The 21,078-nt window shown below is 35.8% G+C and overlaps 1 protein-coding gene across 1 annotated transcript in view; it reads right to left on the bottom strand.

Moving 5' to 3' along the window:
- Positions 1-423: 423 nt before the first annotated feature.
- The window catches only part of APOOL (apolipoprotein O like), a 171,094-nt gene continuing 150,439 nt past the window's right edge, over positions 424-21,078 (bottom strand). Inside the window, exon 10 of the mRNA XM_055081501.1 lies at positions 424-434. The gene's annotated coding sequence lies outside the window, so the exon portion shown is untranslated. The remainder of the gene's footprint in view (positions 435-21,078) is intronic.

Genomic DNA, 21,078 nt, shown 5'->3' with positions numbered 1-21,078 from the left:
AGAACAGCAAAATAGTTTATTCATGAATATATATAACTAATCTATTAAAAGTCTGTCTGAGGAAAGCTGTTTTGAATGATGCTAATCTCTTAAAGTTAATAAAAGTGTCTCAGTTAATCTTTTAAATTTTATTATATTGTTTTTAGAACAGTAGATTAAACTGTTTCAGGGAATCTACAATAACTGTGCTATATGTGTAGGGGTTATTTCTGATTAAAATATTATTTTAAAAGAAGTGTTGCATTGTTGAATATAACAAACAAAAACAAAGTGCATTATTACTTACAGTATATCGTACTTTGCTTTTACAGTATATATAACCACTTACTTGCAAAAAGGCTCTCCATCTTTGCATGCACAAACACTATTCTCTGGACAGAAATGTGTTATATTCCCTGGACAATCATCAAAGTCAGTCACAGATGTACAATTGGCTGTAAATAACAACATTCAAAAATCCCTCAACAATATAGAACAAATGTTTCAAACTTAGCTAATACACATGTGAAAAGTTCTACATGTTAGAAAAACTATATGTTAAAGAATCTTAAAACATAAAAACGAAAATAACTTTGTTGTACTTTGAAAATGTTCAAATATCATATTTTCAAGTACCAGTATCCAAAAATCAAGATGAACAACACAAGTGATTTCATTCTGTTATTTTGTACCTGATGGATTTTTACAACATGGCTTTAAAAACAGTCACTACACGCATTATAGCTCAAAAGCTATCTAACATTTGAAATAAAGTTCTTTTGTACTAAATTTGAGAATCATCTCTGGCTAAGGGAAGACAAAACAATATATCCAAAGATAGGATCAACATACATCCTGGTTTGCAAGGACAGTTTCAGTTTATGCCTTTTGTCCTGGAATAAATATTAATACTGCTCTCTTCACTTTCAGTGTTCTGGTTGAGACAGGTAGATTAGTTACCCTACTAGTAGGCCACTGGGGGTGGCAGACACCTCAGCCCCAATCCTTGATGATTTTCTGATATTTCTAAGGTTACCCTGGAGAGTCATTCTGTCAATGATATGGCTGCAGTACCCCTTCCAGAAATCTGGACTGAGAAAAGGTTTTGTAGAGTCTGAAAATCAGTGAGTAGGAAAATTTATCTGGAGTCACAGGACCTATAAACATGCACAGAAACTGTAATTTCAAGAAAGGGAAAACTATTTTGACCCTCCACCAGCCTAAACACAAAGAAGTGATTCTATAAGCATGAGATTTCAGATTGCCCGAGTCCCAAGGTTAGAGGTGACAGGAAAGAAGGGAAAAAAGCTCCAATAAGATTGGGCCTATAGAATCCAAAAGAAAACTGTTTGCCCTTTGGAGAGCATATTTTTTCCTAATGTAAAATATGACACATTGATTTTGCTACATAAACATATTTTTTTTAAATAAATGAAAGGGTGACATTTCAGTTGACCAAAATGCACCACTGACCATCTAAGTACCAACTAACATTGCAAAACTCCCTCACCAGAATTAGTGGGTCAAATGGTACTGCCTGGAGAAATTTCAACAGGCAATATTTTGAAAAAGAGTTGTACTTCTGGTCTCGGCAAAGATGTTAGGCCGTTTTACAGACCAATATGATTATATAATTTATTTCTTTGGATATCTCCTTCCTTTTATAGGGATTCACATGGTTTATATTATGTCAAGTAAGTACCTGTTTGTATTGGACATGTTAACAGAGAGAAATTTTTCTGTAAAATAAAGTATAACCTTATATATTATAAGAAACAAAGTGTTAAATATAAATAGCCTAAAACAATCACTAATATTGATGCAAGTAAATATTTTAGTTGGTAGTCCATAGAATTTTTCATATTTATCTTAGATATCAGAGACAAACGTCAGCTTCAAGATAAAACAATTATTTATCCCTTTTAAGAATAAATATCTTTTAAAAGAACCAGATACTTTCAGGTTTGTGAATTTTTAACAACAGAACCTTTGCTTAGAGTTCTGTTTAGTCCCTTAGGCTACCTACTGCAGCCTTGATTCCTTCTCTGATTAATATCTAATGAATTCTTTACATCTTCAACCTATGTAAATAAAACAATTAAAAAATTTCTTACGTTGTGCACAATGTACAGTCAGAAAACAGCAGGAGATGAACAAAATTCGAGTCAATATAAACATGCAATCCACCATCGTGAGAGTAAGACAGAAATACAAACAGTCCTTACAGCAGCACTTAAAGACTACTGCAATTATGAGAGAAGATCAGCGAACAGAGACTGTGAGTGGTTAATATAGGAGATAAGTGAGCATGGATTTTGAACTTTCTCCTCCAGCCTGCGTAAATTACTAGATAACTTTTCGTTGTACACTTGTTTGTTCCTCACATCTATAGTTCCTATATATAGAACATACATGACTTGTTTGTGAGTTGTATACTACTTGTGTTTAGTCACAGGCATTTGTTACTTGTAAAAACTATTTGTTCATCTTTGTACTAGGTTTCATCATGTTTTATTATTTGCCAAAAAATCCCCCACATCTTATGCATGAAATATACTGCTACGAATGCAGTTTTCAACCCTGTGCAAATCAGAGATCTCTGACCTTTTAGCCACCAGGACTGCTAAACAATAATCTGAGGATATCATTGAGTACCATTGGCAAGGATAAGAGATGAAGAAAAAGTAAGAAAAAAAAGCAAGTGGAAAAAGACAGAAAGAGTGAAACAGAGGTAAGGAGAGTTGCCAGGAAGAGAAAATAAGGAGGAGATAGGGAAGGAAGTATTAGGCAGGGCAACAGACACAGATGTAATCCAGCTGGGACACCAGGCTTTCGTTAAGATTCATTCTCTCTCTCTCTCTCCCTCTGTCTTTCTTTCTCTCTCCCTCAAGTCTACATTTGCCAGGATGTCACTTCACATTCTGCTAATATTCTCTAACATATATTTTCCACTTAGGTCATTTTGATAAGTTGTTAACCTTCTACCCTCTGTGTATCTCAAATTCTACTACTTCCCTTACCTATTGGCAAATATATTTTATGTACTATTTCCTGCTTGGAATGTATGCATTTTGTACTTTATTCTCCACTCCTTCTTCCTGGAAACCAATAAAATGGAAGTTTCATGAGAATGAGAATTCCAGGGTGATTCATGCCACCTGTTAATGCAAATAATATTTTATCTACCTGGCCAACTTGACCTACTATAATTTATTTGTTTCCAATAATTATATCTCATTTGAAAAATAATCTCCTTGTTTTAGAATATTTATAGCAGTAAAATAGGTACTTCATGGTATTAGTACAATATTATGAGAATATATATACCCATCTTTGAAAAATGGGAATTTTAAATTTATTTCTATTATCATGAGAACCAAGTCCTTATTTGAGTGTTTAGTAAGAAATAAGATACAAAGGGTTATGAACAACAGAGAGCAGTAGAATCTAACTCTATGTAACCTCTGTCAGAATTCCCTTCACAAAATTACACTGGCCTTTGAGATGAATCGCAGCTTCTCTTGGTTCAGAATTTATAGATTACTATTGTCCCTAAAGTGCTCTGCTTAAACATTCTGGTGACAGGTAACTCAAACCCTCTGGAAGCAGCCAGCTCTGTCAGAAGTATTAGTCCTTCTATTAAACCAAAGTCTACCCTCCTGAAACTTCCAGTTAATATGGAGCAAATTCACCATGGACCACTGAAAGACCTGCCATATGGTGAGACTTCAGAAGCACAGTGGCAGACAAGTTGTGCGAAGAGAATATTTCAGCTAACTTATCTCATTTACGATGGGTGTAGTTAATGTTCCCCTTCTTCATCTCTATCCTTTCTAAGACATTAAGAGTTTTTTGTACTGAAAGGAATAATGAGTGACAGTAACATTTTTAATGATAATGATAACTCATACGTTGGTTCTCAACTTCTCTTGCCTACTTAAGGACTCTGCTCAGCAATGCTTCCCTCTCTCTTCTGCATTAGAATTTTTGGTTCTCCATTGGATCATTCCCATCAATAAACGTGCTCTCATGCCAAGCATCTCAAAAACAAACAAAAATCCCTTGACCTTACATCTTCCTCCAGGTATGTTCCTTTACTCCCATTAACAGCAAAATTCCTCAAAGGAGATGTCTAGACTTGTTATCTCCAATTTTTCTTCCACTGTGTCTTGAACCCACTTCAGTCAAACTTTCTTCTCACTATTCCACTAAAACTGCTCCTAGCATGCTCACCAATGATTACCATGTTGCTAAATACAATGGCCAATTCTCAATTCTCAACTTACATGACTTATTTTGGTGACCATGTGTTCCAGTTTGCCCAGGACAGTCATGGTTTTAGCCGGTTCTACCCACATGATTATTAATACTGTTATCTGTCACTCTCATAAGTGTCCCATTTTGATCAGCCCACCATACCTATTTGACACAGTTGCTTACTCTTTATTTCTTGAAAAACTTTCTTTACTTGGGTTCCAGGACATCCCAATCTTTTGCTTTTCTTCTTAGTTTTCTGGATTCCTTCGGAGTTGTCTCTGTTGGCTTGTTAATTTCTTAACCCAGGTCTATAGCTAAACTTCTTCTCTTTTCTATCTCACTTCATAGGAGATATCATCTCACTCCATGCAAATGACTCCTGCATTTCCATCTCTACTCAAAACCACTCAAAACTCCAGACTCAAATATCCAACAACCTACCTGACATTTCCACTTTGTTGTGTAATAGGTGTCTCAAACTTATTTCCAAAAGCCCCTTCTGATCTTTCCCCTTAAACCAACCTCTCAAAGTCTTACAATAGACTAAGATTGTACATACTCTAACCATATATCCTTCTAATTGCTTCCTTGTTTACTGAGCTTCAAACCACTACATTGGCCTCCTTACTGTTATTCCAAAACGTTAGGCACTCTCCTTCTCTGGGACTATGTACTTGTTCCCTCAGCCTGGAATGCTCCAACTCCAAATATCCAATAGTTTCACTCTTTCATTCTTTCAAGTTTCTGCTAAATGTCAACTTTTAAGTGAGGCCTTCCCTGGCCACCCTAATTTAATTTTGCATCACCTCCACAACACCAGCTCTTCCAAATTTCCTTCCTTGTTTTGTTTTTCATAACAGTTATAACCACCTGACATTCTATACATTTTGTTAGTTGATTATTTCTGTCTCCCTCAATTAAAAGGTAAGATTCATGAAAGCAAGGATGATATTTAATCAGAGACTTAAAGGAATTAGTGGAGGAGTCATGTGGTTTTTTACCTGAAGGGCATTCTGGGCAAAGGGAACAGGATGACATCATGTTACCGAACCAAACTTGGGTTCACTTGCTTGCGTGCAGTAAAGCCAATCTACTGACATCGGGTTGTGGTGAAGGAAAGTGCAGTATTTACTGCAGGGTGCCAAGCAAGGAGTCTAGGGCAGCTAGTGCTTAAAAGACCAGATCTTTCTGAAGGCTTTCAGGGAAAGGTTTATAAAGACAGGGTGAGGGAGTGGGGTTGTGGGGTGTGTGATGGGCTCATGGACAGTCTTCTGATAGGTTGGTGGTGAGGTAATCAGGAGTCAACATCATCAACCTTCTGGTTCCAACCGGTCTGGGGCAGCATACTGGGGCAGTTAACTTCTTCTACCTGGTGGGGTTTTCAGTATCTGCAAAACAGCTCAAAAGACATGGCTCAGAATATTATCTATAGTAGGGGTCCCCAACCCCCGGGCCATGGCCTGTTAGGAACCAGGCCTCACAGCAGGAGGTGAGCAGTGGGTGAGCGAGCAAAGTTTCATCTGCTGCTCCCCATCTCTCCCCCTCGGTCGCATTACCGCCTGAACCATATCCCCCATCCCCATCCGTGGAAAAACTGTATTCCACGGAACTGGTCCCTGACGCCTAAAAGGTTGGGGACCACTGATCTATAGCACTTGAGGAGGAAATAAATGTCCTTGACTTTGTTTAATGGCTAAACTATTATTATTTTGTCGTGCTTGACTGTTTTCCTTTCTTTCTGCATTTTCTCACTTCTCTGATTAAATGTACTCTTTGGAACTCGGGGAAGCTTAGGAGGCTACAGTTTTTCTACAGACAAGAGGCAGGTGGAGGACATGGAAGGGTACTGTCCTGAGAAGGCTCCATCGGGTCCTGCTCAGTTACAATTATATGACTTAAGTTTTTAAAAGCATCACATTGGCTACTGAGAAAATACTTCAAGGGTAAAGGGTGGAAGCAGGGGGACAATAGAAAGCTATCATGGCCTTCTGGTTTCAGCTCCCATAAGTGAAGAGCTTGTAAGTCATCACTCCCTTCCTTACAGCAAGGAAAAGGCTGAACAAACTGAAAATCAGTGATTTTCTTAGACCCATCAGAGAATTGAGGTCACAGGCCAAGTCATTGCCCCCAAAACTAGAGTGACAGGTGAACATAGAAAATAAAAGTCCAGATTGTCTTATCTGGAATAGAAGCCACTGGAGCCAGTAACTGGTAGAAACACTTAAATGTTAATTGAAGAATTGCTGGAGGCTGAACATCGACCAGCTGGAGAGTTAAAAAACTCCTGGCGCCCAGTCTAGGGGCTGGGAACACTTTCATTAATTTTAACTCCAGGAGCCCCACCAGGTTGTCGTGGTGAAGATCAGAGGAAAATTTCTCATACTTTGGGCAGGTGGAGGGGAAAAGTAACCATACTGAAATATGACCAGAGGAAAATAACCACTTTGAAATGTCCATAGAGTTCTTTTCTCTGTAACAAAGGCCTGCCCTCAAGGGAAACTACTTCACCAGAGCCTTATCTGACTTAAGGGAAGGGCATTTAGGCAACTCCAGCCCCCTATAGTTTTCCTTTTTCAGATACAAGAGGTGAAAAAAAACTAAGAAATACTTCTGAAAGTCACAGCCCAAGGACTCAGGCCCACTAACAAAATGAGATCTAATCACAAGATTGTAGAATGCTTCCCCTCCCCAATACCTTACTGCCACATCAACAGGGTTGCAGTATAATAACAGTGGATTACAACTGAGAGAGCTGCAAGTCACAGACTTTATTTAAGGAGTCTCTAGGAAAAACCAAAGACAATAGGAGGCAAAAACAAGGACACTAGAGGACATTTTAGCCACTGACACCACAACTATAGCAAACAGTAGGTACAGCCTAACTCCAGCTAAACATAATACCTTACACTAAAGGTCTACCTACATTACCTCCTTCTATGTCATACATTATATCCAGTTTTCAAAAAAAAATTTAGCATGCTAAAAAAACATGCTAAAAAGCAGGGAAAATAAGTCTAAAAGAAAACCAAACCAAGTATCAGAACCAGACTCAGATATGGCAGAGATTTCAGAATTATCAAATTGGAAATTTAAATTTATTGTGATTCATATGCTAAACCTTCTAATGGAAAAAGTGGACAGCATGGAGGAATAGACGGGTAAGGTAAGCAGAAAAATGGATGCTCTAAGACAGTGCCAAATGAAATGCTGCCAAGCAAAACACTGTAACAGAAATGAAGGACATGTTTAATGGGCTTATTATTAGACTGGACATGGCTGGGGAAAGAATCTGAGCTAGAAAATATGTCAATAGAGAAAGAGAGAGAGAGAGAGACCTCCATCAAGCTCATTGCCCCTTCAGTTATCACTATTTCTTTCTTCATAGCACACCTAGTTGGCAGAGTAACACTCATTCATTGCTTCTACTCCTTCACTTCTTATCCATTCCTCAGCCTACTGCAGTTTGATTCCACTTCCTTCATTTTACTGAAATCGAAACTGTACTCAATAAGTTTATATACAACCTAATTGTTGCTAAATCCAGTGGGTACTTTACAATCTTTATCTCCTGTGAACATTTACAGCATCTGACACTGGTAACCACTCCCTTCTGGAAACTCTGCTCCCTTGGCCTCTGTGACATCACTATCTTTCTGACTTTCCCCATACCTTTATGGCAATTTTTTTCAATCTTCTTCAGGTGCTTCTCTTCTTCCATTTAGTCTATATACATTGGTACTCCTTAGGACTCTATCATTGGGTTTTAATCTTCTCACCTTCTATTGAGTAACCTCGCTGTGATTGTGTCCTCAAATACCATGTCTTTGAAAGTAGGTCTAAATCTATCCTCAGCCCAGATGTCAAACTGCTAACTGAATATCTTTGCTTGGAAATTTCAAAGATACCTCAAGTTTGATTATGACTGAACTCATAATTTTGCTTCCTTGCCTGCTCCTTTCCCTTCCTATTTGCCATGTTTCATTAAACTGTACTCTTATCCATCTACTCACTAAAGCCCCAAACCTAGGTATCTTCCTATGACCTACCATCTCCCTCATCCTCACATGTAGTCAGTCACCAGGTCTTCTCACTTCTACCTTCTAAAGAATTCTTGAATGTGTCCCTTTCCCCCCTATCTCCACAGCTTTACTTCAGAACCTCATTTTTTTCTTAAATCTAGATTAAAGTAACAAACTCAACTGGTTTTGGCTCTTTCCTCTTTTCATTAGATTTATCTCTAAAACACAAAACTTATCACTGTTTTGCTTAAGTTCCTTCGATGGCTTTCAGTCACTTCTGGATAAAGCCAAACTCCTTAGCAAGTCATACGAAGTTCTTTCAAGATCTGGCTCCCCCCTGATCTCTTCAACTTCATGTATTGCTACTCCTCCTTCCCTCACACTCTAAGCATTGAACAAGTTGCAGATTTCTGGAATCCTTCTTGCTTTTTGTTATCTCCAGACTTTCATAAAGGCTTCTTTTACTACCTAGAATACAGCCCCTCTCCTTTAATATGAATAACCCCTATTTCTCAACTGTAACTTAGCTCAGAATGTCACTTCCTCCAAAAAGCCTTACTTGACCCTTCAGTTTGAAACAGATGTTCTTTTTGTCTGCTCCTTTGGCAGCCTCTGCATATCTCTAGCACAGCACTTACACCGACTTTTTTTTAATCTATCTGTCTATCTATCTATCTATCTATCTATCTATCTATCTATCTATCTATCTATCATCTATCTATCTCTCCAATAATACTGAAAACTTTGAGAGCAGAGATTTATCTTATTCATCTTTGTCTCCTCAGAGCCTAATGTAATATCTGTCTGACATATAGTAGATGATCAATAAAGTTTTATGAATAAATGCTTAACTGAATGAATGCTTTTCCCCTTTATTCAATCTAATCTCCAAATTTCTACATTCTCCTTCACTCATTTCTTCCCTTTCTTATGAGCCAAACATTTCTCTTTTTTGATTTAATGTCTTAAAGACTTCTGTCTTGAAGTTTTTCACTGGGAGAAAACTTTGTGTGTTTGTGTGTGTGTGTGTATACATATACACACACATATATATTCAAAGAACTTTTATGTTGTTATTACTGAAATAGAATACTCATTCATTAGAGTTCATATGCTTTTCGAGTTTTAATTCTGAGCACAGAAGAAATATTTGCTCCTGGTACAAGCTTACTTTATTTACTTCAAGAGCTCCCTAAAATATCTATTTCTTTCAGTTTATTTTTGTGTAATGCAAAGAGATTAACTTACTCTTTTCCATATAAGGTAATATACATACAGTATTTGCTTCATCATCATAATTATAGAAAACAGGAGGAATTAAAATAATTTATTCATGTAAAAGAGTTATGTAACTACTAAATGGCAACACAAGACAATGATATAAAATAACTTACATTATGGCATGGGTTGAAAAAATTCAGTAACAATTCAGTTTTTTTTGTTGTTGTTTTTTAGTATCAGTTTTTCTGTTATTTGCCAACAGGTTATGGAGGAAATTAAGATCATTAGATCACAAAATGTTAAAACTGTAAGTTGCTTTGTTTTACAAATGGTGAGAATGAGGTTCAGGGAAGTTAATGCCTTCAATCAAATCACACAGTTTAGATTAGGGGCTAATGTGAACTAACATTTCTGTTTTCAGACCTGATACGATGAATAATAATAATAAAACCTACATTTGTATAGTGCTTTAAAGTTTAAAAAGTACTTTCAGATGCATTCTCCTCTTTGATCCTCAAAACCATCTTTGAGGTATGGCAAATATTATCCCCAATTTATAGATGAGAAAGCAGGTGGTGGTGGAGGAAGAGCTTAAAGAGATTAAATAACCTCTCAAATATATATAACTAGTAAAGATGTAGAGCTGGGACTAGGATTCAAGTCTTTTGGCTCTAAATGACACAATAAATCACAATAAACTAAATAGGAATCTGAATCAGCAAGTTAGTAGCAAAAATTAATTTGCTTTTTAATTTAATTTTATCTTCTACTTTTGGTAAAATACCTCACTAAAGAATTATAAAATGTCAGACTTTGAGGAAGTTGAGTTGATAAATTAAAATACTCCCTGAGTCCGTTTTCCAATGTTTCAAAATAATTTTGAACTTTGATTCATGAGTCATTTTAACTATGGTGAATAATTTCCTATAATGGTATATATCAGCTTAAAATAATCAGCAGGGTGAAATTTGTAATGAGAGGAATAAAGGTCATCATTGGATATTTCAACCTCTGGAGGTTTGCTCAAGTCTTGGGCAACTTATTAGGTACCTAGCCCTGTGCTAGGCCCTGAAGAGATTTTTTAGACCAGGAGCAACACAGGATTACAATGAGTGAAGCATACTTAAATCTCTTAAACTACATCATGGGTCAAGCAATTCTTTCCCTTCAGAGTTCACTAAGAACCTTGAGCAGGCAGTTCACAATTTTTGAAAAAAATCACACATACAAATTTAAGGCTTGCTTAGCAATTGATCACATATTCAGTGAGGTCTTCAATGGAATAATTCAAGAATGAATTGACTGGAATGTGGAAGGACAGTTTTAGTATTGCAAGTTTCATGGCATTGATACATTGCAAAGAAAACTTACAGTTTGCTAGTAAAAAGATTTGAAATCACTTGAGCATTCAAACATGGTTTTGGGGTTTTTTCCTACAAGATATATACATATATATATACACATATATACATATATGTGTATATATATATGTATATATATGTATATATATACATATATACATATGGTTTTTCATCTGAAATCTGTACATTGCATGTTTTGTTACTGTAGATGTTTGGTTAAGCAAATTCCTACGGGCTCATTACAGATTGACTTTGAGATAAGTTCGCAAGTGTGCAGAGTTCAGAAATGTTATCTACCATTTACATAAGCCAGTGGGCAATTCTCCATTCTTTTTTCTCTCCCTACACGCACACACACAAACTTTCCTGTTTTTCTACCTTCAAATGGAAGGAAGAAAAATCATGCTTCAGATTAAAGTAATACAGGACTCTTTTTGCTTTTGCCTTCATTTTTGCCTGGCCAACTCCTAAACAGTTTCTTCCCAAGGAAGATACCTACTTTTCCACGTTAAAAGAAAACCCAACAAATTATTGGGTTACCCTGTGCTGCTCTCTCATAGCACACTTTGATTCTTCTTCACAGTACGTATCACACTTTTTTCTCTAGGCAGATAGATATAATTTAATGTCTGTGTACCCCAGGGACCACACTGTCTTTGTGCACCAGTGTATTCCCAGTGCATAAAGTGATGTCTGGCACATAGATGCTCAGTACATATTTGTTTAATGAACAAATTGGAGAAGAAAGCTGGCATTTATTGAACACCTGGTCCTATGCTAGACACTTTCACATAACACATTTATCCTTTATAACAGTTTTGTGAGGAAGGTACTATTAGCACATTTATAAGAGGATGAAAGTCAGAGAGACTAAACAATTTTTCTAACATCACAACATTATTAACTGGCAGTGTCAGGATTCAAACTGAGGATCCTCTGACTTCAAAGCTAGTGCTCTCACTCTACCATATTGCTTCTTCTTTTATTTTAAATTGAGATATAACTGACATACAACATTGTGTAAGTTATATATCACAACATGATCACTACAGGAGTGTTAGCTAACACCTCTATCATGTCACATAATTATCCTTTCATTTTTTTGTTGAGAACAGTTAAGATCTATTCTCTTAGCAACTTTAAAGTTTATAATACAGTTTTGTTGTCTATAATCACTATGCTGTGCATTAGATTTCCAGAACTTGTTTACCTATTAGTTGCAAGTTTTTACCCTTAAACAACATCTCCCCAGGTCCCCCATCTCCAAGCCCTTTACTACATTGCTTCAGTATCTGTTTAGTGTGACTTCTCTATTGACTCAGTGAAGTAAAGGATGTACTAGCAATCCATATTTAAAAGAAACAGAAGGAAGGAATAAGGCAAATATTTGAAACTAAATACTTTCATTTCATTCCCAAATATCTAAATATCACAGAGAAAGTTGGATTACAAACAACTATCCAAATACATTTTTGTAGAGTAACATACTGATAAATCATGGCGTCAGTAGCACAGCCCTGAACTTTTAAAAACATATTTTATTTTGGGTGTTTTTTAAAATTTAAAAGGTAATATGTCTAAAAATAAGAAATGCTGTAGAGTGTGTGGAGAAAAGGGAACCCTCCTACACTGTTGGTGGGAATGTAAAGTGGTGCAGCCACTATGGAGAACAGTATGGAGGTTCCTTAAAAAACTAAAAATAGAGCTACCATATGACCCAGCAATCCCACTTGTGGGCATATATTCATAGAAAAACATAATTCGAAAAGATACATGCAACCCAATATTCATAGCAGTGTTATTTACAATAGCCAAGACATGGAAGCAACCTAAGTTTCCATCAACAGATGAATGGATAAAGATGTGGTACATATATACAATAGAATATTACTCAGCCATAAAAAGGAACGATATAGTGTCATTTGCAGCAACACGGATGGACCTAGAGATTATCATACTAAGTGAAGTAAATCAGACAAAGAAAGACAAATATTATATGCTATTGCTTATATGTGGAATCTAAAAAATACAAATGAACTTATTTACAAAATAGAAAGAGGCTCACAGACATAGAAAACAAACTTATGGTTACCAAAGGGGATGGCGGATAAATTAGGAGTATGGGGTTAACAGATACGTACTACTATATATAAAACAGATAAACAACAAGGATTTACTGTATAGCACAGGGAACTGTATTCAATGTTTTGTAATAACCTATAATGGAAAAAATATGAAAAACAATTTGTATATATATACGTATAACTGAATCACTTTGCTGTACACCTGAAACTAATGCAGTATTGCAAGTGAACTATACTCCAATAAAAAGGTAATATATGCTCCTAATTTTAAAAAGTCAAACAATACAGAAGTGTATAAAGTAAAACCCCAAATCCCTTACCTTCTCTCCCAATCCTACTCTCAGGTAGTAACCAGATTTGACAGTTTGATGTGTTGTGAACATGACTTTTTTGTTTGTGAAAAATCATCTACACTTTCCATTAAAAAACTGTTATGAAACTCATAATTGACAGTTATTATGACAGTGAGTCCAGATGTTGGTAAATGTTTTGCATTTAGTGTGCTTGTTCTTAGAGCACATCTTCTTTGTAATAATTGAGATGCAGGGTTCAAAGGGCCATGCAAAGTTCATATAGTTCTTCCTACTTTAGGAAACCTGTTCTTTCACCTTCTTTTCTTTCTTTCATATAGTCATTCATTTATTTATTTACTCCAATATGTATTGAGTGCCTACTATACGTCTGGCACTGGGAATACAATCGTGAGCAAGATAGACGTGGTCCCTGCTCTCGTTACAGGTTAGAGGGAAGAGACAAATATACTATTTTAACTCAGGGTGATGAATAGTATGAGAGAATGTGCTTCTTAAACTTTAGTGCACAGCAGAATCACTTGGGATTCTGGCTAAATCGCAGGCTGGTCCTACACCAGACCCACTGAATCTGGAGGGTGGATACTAGAAATTTGCATTTTAATAAGCTCCCAGGTGGTTCCAATGGGAGTGTTTTCTTTCTGTGACATATATAGAGGAAGAAGGAGTGCAATAGGGAGTGAGTGGGGGGCAAGTTTGTTTAAAGGGAGTCAGGGAAGACTTCTGCAAACAGTATGTCTAAATTGAGACTTGAACAGTGAGTCAGAATTAACTAAGCAATTGGAAGTTGGGGGTTGGGAAGTGGGTAAGTGCATAAGAAGAGAGACTTGCCTGAATCTGAGAGGGAGAGGGCCTACACTCAGGAAATGAAAGTTCAATATGGCTAAAGAATACAGTTTGAGGTGGGTAGGTAAATGGCAGGTGGGTAGGTGGGTAAGAACCCCCATGGAAAGGGTAGCTTGAGGTGATAACCAAGGTTGGTACCACAGGGATTGTTAACATTTAGAAGAAGTGTGGAGGAGGAAGAGGTCAAGAAGACTAACAAGGGCCATTCAATTCTTTTCTGTCATATCCTTGGTCAATTAACTATCTCTTCTTTTCCATTTATACATATATCATTTTCTCTCTAAATATAAAAATAATCCCTTACATTTGTACTTTCTTACACATTTTTTCTTTTGAGTGGACCCTCACAACAAATCTGTGAGGTAGTTTGGGCAGGAATTATTATTTCCATTCTACATATGAGAAAACTATGGCTCATGGAAGTTAAATTTCTTAATGCCTCAAAGTTGCTAAGAAACACAGAATTGATTCTTGAACTAGGATTTTTTTATGTTCGTTATGATTTGTTTTGGGGTTTGTTGATGCCAAGTTCAATGTTCTTGTACTCTCTATTTCCCTATTTGAGGGTATTATGAATTCTGACTTTATCTTCCAAAATTCTATACATTCCAGACAACTGAAAGCCATTACAAAGTTGAACATATCATCACCAAACTAGTGATGATAGCACAGGGCCCAGGGACAACTTAAGCAGGACCTATTCTTTTTCACCCCTCTCTGTGATGGATAACTCTAAATTTTTTGTAACAGATAGGCTTGTAGAAGAAAAAGAGTGTGTCTTAGAGTATATGTTGCAAAATCACCAGCATCTTTTGAGTACTTATTAACTAAGCACAATATTCATGGTAATAACCTTTTCTATAACAGCCCAGGATATTACAGAAGATAGTTTACTGCTATGATTTTCAGTTTCAAAGTTCAAATGAAGCAGAACTCATCAAACACCATTGACATAAACTCAGTTTCTGGAAATGTGCTTCCTTTAATTTTGCTTCCTTCTATTTTGCATATTTCCTAATAACTCAAAAGAGAACTGAATTATCAATTTCATCAACTTTTTTTATCCTTTTTGGTCTGCTTTCACCCCAGAATTATGTTCTTCTTAAGAGCTTCTAATTTTACCTTTCATTTTCTCCAAGAATATTACTTCTACACTAGAGGTGGAGAAAGACTGTCATTATTCCTGTTTTAGAGTTGGGATTTCCTTTTAAACTGGGGGCATTTCAGAAAGACAATAACTAAGTGGTTAAAGGTTAGTAAGATTAGTGGGTACAATTAAGGGGAAGAGAAAATAAAATTTCTTTGGTGCCATAGCTACAGTATCAGTCCCCTGCCTCCACCATACTCTGGAGGGAGAGGCTTTCCCAGAGAACTAGTTCAGGAGCAGGGATATTTGAAGAGACTAGAAAAGTAAGATTATAATAATATTTAATTCGGTTACTAGGCAGTTTAAAAGGAGGAGTCTTTGAAGGGGAAAAAGCAGGATTTAAATTACATTAAATTTCTTAATAAGAATTAAAGCAAGAATAAGTTATTTCATAAATATTTCTTGAATTATTTTATTCTAGTACTTGAATTTTTTTCTTTTTAGTCTTTTTTTTCATTGAAGTGTAGTGGTTCAGTTTTATACATACACACACACACACACACATATATATATATATATACTTTTTCAGATTCTTTTCCATTATAGGTTATTACAAGATATTGAATAGAGTTTCCTGTACTATATAGTATGTCCTTGTTGTTTATCTATTGTATATATGGTAGTGTGTATCTGTTAAGCTCCTATATTATCCCTCCCTTGCTTTCCCCTTTGGTAAACATAAATTTGTTTTCTATGTCTGTGAGTCTCTTTCTGTTTTGTAAATAAGTTCATTTGTATCATTTGTAAAGATTCCACATAAAAATGATATCAAATGATATTTTTCTTTGTCTGACTTACTTCACTTAGTATGATCATCTCTTGGTCCATCCATGTTGCTGCAAATGGTATTATTTTATTCTTTTTATGGCTGAGTAGTATTACATTGTGTATATATACCATATCTTCTTTATCCATTCATTTGTTGATGGCATTTAGGTTGCTTCCATGTCTTAGCTATTGTAAATAATGCGGCTATGAACATTGGGATGCATGTATCTTTTCTAATTAGAGTTTTTGTCTTTTCCTGATATATGCCCAGGAGTAGGATTGCAGGATCATATGGTAGCTCTATTTTTAGTTTTTAAAGGAAACACCATACTATTTTCCATAGTGGCTGCACCAGTTTACTTGGATTTTTCCTTTTAGTCTTTTTAAAACTTGAAGTATAGTTGAGTTACAATATTGTATTAGATTCAAGTGTACAGCATAGTTATGCAGTGTTTTTGCAGGTTATACTCCATTATAAGCTATTACAAGATCCTTTTAGTTGTTTATTCATTTAATTTAAAAATAAATGTATCCTGATTTTACTCTTTGTTATTAAAATAAAATGGAAAAACCCAGAAATTTTAAATATCATTAATTGCTACTAATGGCATCAAAAAACTCTTTTTAAGGATAGCTGTACTCCACCAATTTCCTCTGATTCTCCTTAAGATATTTGAGGAGTTAGAATTTAAAAAATAATTTTTAACTTGAAAACAAAGTTCTAACTTGACACTCACTGGATATTTGCTGAAACTTGTATACTGGGGAAGATCATTTGCCTAAGAGTCCTATATATCAAATGCCAGGTATTTAAGCATCTTAAATAGAGCTTTTGTCTGGGCTTCATCTACTGCTATTTTTCCAAGACATTTCTGGGTTTTTCCAGAATATTTAAAGTGATATTTATTTTAAAAATATTGCACAAATATGTTCACTGGAAATTTGTTTGATACCAGAAAACTGGAAACAATTAAAATGCACATCAAATATGAGGTTGATTAAATAATGAAAGAATATACATGAAGAGTGAAGTGACTCTGCATCTGGTTCAGAGCAGTGAGCTCAGGAGGTCACACTAGTCCTGAGTTTGAATCTTGACTCAACCATTTCCAAGTTGTGCGATATAAGGCAGGTTAACTTCTCTAAGCCTCAATTTCCTTCTCTATGAAACTGGGATCATTGTGCCTACCTTACTGTGAGGATTAAATGGGATTATGTATATAAAACACGTGCCATAGTACCTGACACTTGATAAATGCAGGGCTCAAACAATTTGGCACATGGTTGGTGTTTAATAAAGATTTGTTGAATGATAGCAAATTTTAAAAAATGTTATATGTTATGCTATAGCAGCTGGGGAAGACTAATAATACATTGTTAAGTAAAGAAAGACAGTTACTATGATGTCAATTTTATTTAAAAAATTATATATATATATATATATATATAGAGAGAGAGAGAAATATATATAGAGAGACAAAAGATAGTTTTGAATCATTGAAACACAAAAAATGGTTATGTACATATAGCACATTGAGAGATTTTTAATTTCTATTTTATGCATTTCTTAGGTAACCCAAATATCTCCCAGTCTTCTGGAGCCATTTATTGCTGTAATAACCAAATGTCTTGAGTTTCTACCCCAGGTAACGGCAGGGTCTATGCTCTCTACCCACCCCTCTTCCTCTAGGGTAACCTTCTTCTTAGATACTTGTTCATGAATTAGTCCAAGCTTCAGTTTTCCCAGTCCTTGGGTTCAACTCCTGCAGCTGCTGTCTTCTTTCAGCACCTCTGTCAGGCATGTAGCCTTCATCTCTCCATTTTCATGGCCCCAAACCACCAAGGCTAGTCTACTGACTTTCACTAAATTACTGGTAAGTGTTTTTCCAAACAGCATCTAATAGGAAACAATTTAAAACTGAATACTGATATTTTAAAGAGAACATTTACTGGCTATCTTGTGCCCTAGACCTTAGCCTACCACCATTTGGCCAGGTAATGCTCCTCAAGCCAAGAATTCTTCCTTTCCATTTAATCTCTCTTTTCCTAGTTGTGAAACACCCAGGCTCTTTCTCCAGATTGCTCCCTGGAAAAAAATCCAAGTTCTTCTTTATATATGCAAAGAAATCTAATTCTCAGTCCTCATCCTAGACTAGGCTCTGGCTGGACCCATCTTGCTTTTCACATAGGGTTACTGTTGGGACACTTTTCTAAACAAAAAAGTCATGCACCCCTGATCTACACCCTCAGCTAAGCAAAGAGACAGCATAAGCAAAGTCATGATTTTCCCTTAATTGGAAATTTGCTGATAATATCTGGAAAAGAAGAAAATTCATATTCTTGGATGTGCTCAATTTTAACCAGTGCAAGATCTAGAGGTAATTTTTTGTCTGTCTGTTACAGATATTTTCCAAATGTTTTACAATGAGCATGTATTCTTAATAAAAAAATACAGCAAATATTATAAAAATATTAATCTGTTCATTGATGAATGTCTTAAGTTTTCATTTCAGAAAATATCCCCATATGTTAGTTCTGTTCTCCTTGCCTTAAGTGCTTCCTCACCCTGCTCCCCACCTCCTGCCTTTTCTTTTTCTTTCTATTTTTTGTTTACATTTTACAGGGGTAAAAATAAAAAGCTTGTGAACTTAAAAGGGACAGGAAAAAGATGGGTTCTGATGTATAGGGAGATTCCAACAAATTTGTCTGCTTGCTATAGATGAAAATTATATAAATGCCTTTCTCAATTGTAAATATTCATTTAGATGAAACCAAGCTGGGGTCAGAATTCCGAACGCTGGATTTTACATAGCATCTTCAGAAAAGGGGGTCTAATGTATTGTAGCAATTAGAGTTTAAGTGCATAAACATATCCATGTTTTTAGACCTATGGGAGGTGGCTTATACATCATACTAAATGAAAAACATTTTGGTAGAGCAGACCATGAACACACATTTTGAATTCTTAGAATTTGGCAGGTATTGGCTTACAAAATTTACCACCTAGACTAGATCTGTAATAAAAGATCTGTATGTTAAGACTAAAATTATATTTTAGAAAATTTCTGATAATATCTGGAAATGACAAAAACCTGAAATTTAAATAATATGTACACTTTTATTAAATATAAACAAGATTGCAATGTTTATCATTTAGACTTTTTTCCTAAACTGGATTACATTTCCACCTTGTGGCAAAAACTTATTGATGCTTTTGTTTAAATATTGCAAAAAACTATTTTTTCCCTGATAATATACCAGTTATAGTGTGGAGATAATTTGCACGGCTGATGGAGACAGTCTCATTCTGTTTCTAAGATGGAACAAGTTGTGTTAATAAGTAACTGTGAGCAAGAATATGCATTTTCGTGCGTCGCCTTAAAATCACCATTGTATAATGTTAAAAAAATTAAAAATTAAAAACAAACTAACACCTAAATCACCTTCAAGTGATGGAAAGTTCATGAGCCAAAGTACAAAAGAAACTTGTTAACAATTCTAGATCACTAAACTATAATTTCTAATTTTACCCCTTTAAGGCATCAGCCAGAAACCTAACACATGTCTCCTCCTCTTATAAAGCAAAAAAGCAACGTCATTCATCCCCACAATAAATTATGAAAGTGATTTGATTTTGTAAAGCAAATAGCAAAATTCCTTCACCTCTTTTCTGGCATTTCAGAAAAGCCAAAATGAGAGCAGGGTTTTCCTTATTTTGTCTGGAGTTTCAGTTGTGTGACTTAAATCAAATTACCTAACCTCTCTGAATCTCAGTTCTTTTACTTGAAAAATGAACATAATAATATAATCTACCTCACTGGATTATTGTGAGCATTAAGTGAGCTGATATAAGTAAATTTTTCCTTAGAACCATGCCTAACACCACAAGAAGCATTCATAAAATTTTAGCTCTCATTTTTATTACAGGTCGACCAAGGTCAAGAATGTATCTACATCTAATTTGTGTTAGGTTTGGCATAGTTCTGCGATGTGACTCGATTTGTCTGTCATGCTAAGAAGGTGGGCTCTCTAGTTTCCATTTATAGCTAGTATAGGCAAAATGGTGATTGCACTCTTTAGTTCTATTTGAACCTTCCATCTATGGGATGGGCCTTTGACTCTCCCCATTCTGGCATGTATTAGATTTTGGAAAATTAATCTTTCTAAGTTCCAGTTTATTGATAAAAATGGGGAACAAGAGTATATACCTCACAGGGTTGCTCTGATGATTAAATAAGTTATGCATACCTAAAGACCTTTTCACAAACTGTGAGACTTCACAGCTTCAACCAATATTTTCTGGTATGTTTAGAAAATAAAAGACACTCCATCTACAACAATATTAGCACCAGTTATATAATATACATTGTTGAGGAAGTGAGCCAACAGATAAAAAGATGGGAGAAGGAATTCTGTGAGGGGAGATGGGGTGAATGGACAATATACCTGATCTTACAGATGTGGGAGGTGGAGAATAAGCATAGCGTGTGTAAGGGGCAGGATAGTGTGATGGTAAAAACCCTGGAATTGGAATCAGATAGACGTGGGTCTGAATTCAGGCTCTTTGCCAACAGTTCAGGTCTTGGTTAGGTTGCCAAATCTTATGAATCAGTTTCCTTAGATTTGGGGATAATAGGGTTGCTGTGGGATTGAATGACAAAATGCAAAGTGCCTCCCACTGAGCCTAGGTCATAAAATAACTCAATAAATAATAGCCATAGTTATTCTTAATTATTTGTAAAGAAATATTTTCTTCATTAGGGACTTGAGCATCTCAATAGGAGAATCCTTTTAAGCATTCTACTTTCTATGGTGTGGGGAAAAGGTAATAAGTGGAAGTCAGAACAGAAATAGGAAGTGAATTATTTCAGGGCTGGGACATGGGGAAAACAGAACGGGTTATGGCAAATATCCTTACATTTGTTGGTTAAAACAGTGGACACTCTTAGGGTGAGTGTCAAGCATACGCTCTGAGATTCCTCCCAGCTTTTTGCTTCAGCCTCTTAAGCTCTTGGGAGGAGGAAATAAAGTGGTGTAGTTGCCCCTGCTTCGCCCCTCCCCCACCACGTGGGGGAGCACTTACAC

The sequence above is a fragment of the Physeter macrocephalus genome, chromosome 21, assembly GCF_002837175.3.
Source record: "Physeter macrocephalus isolate SW-GA chromosome 21, ASM283717v5, whole genome shotgun sequence".
NCBI lineage: Eukaryota > Metazoa > Chordata > Mammalia > Artiodactyla > Physeteridae > Physeter > Physeter macrocephalus.
The sequence above is the reverse complement of the archived record's forward strand: the minus strand, read 5'-3'. Positions and strand labels throughout refer to the sequence as shown.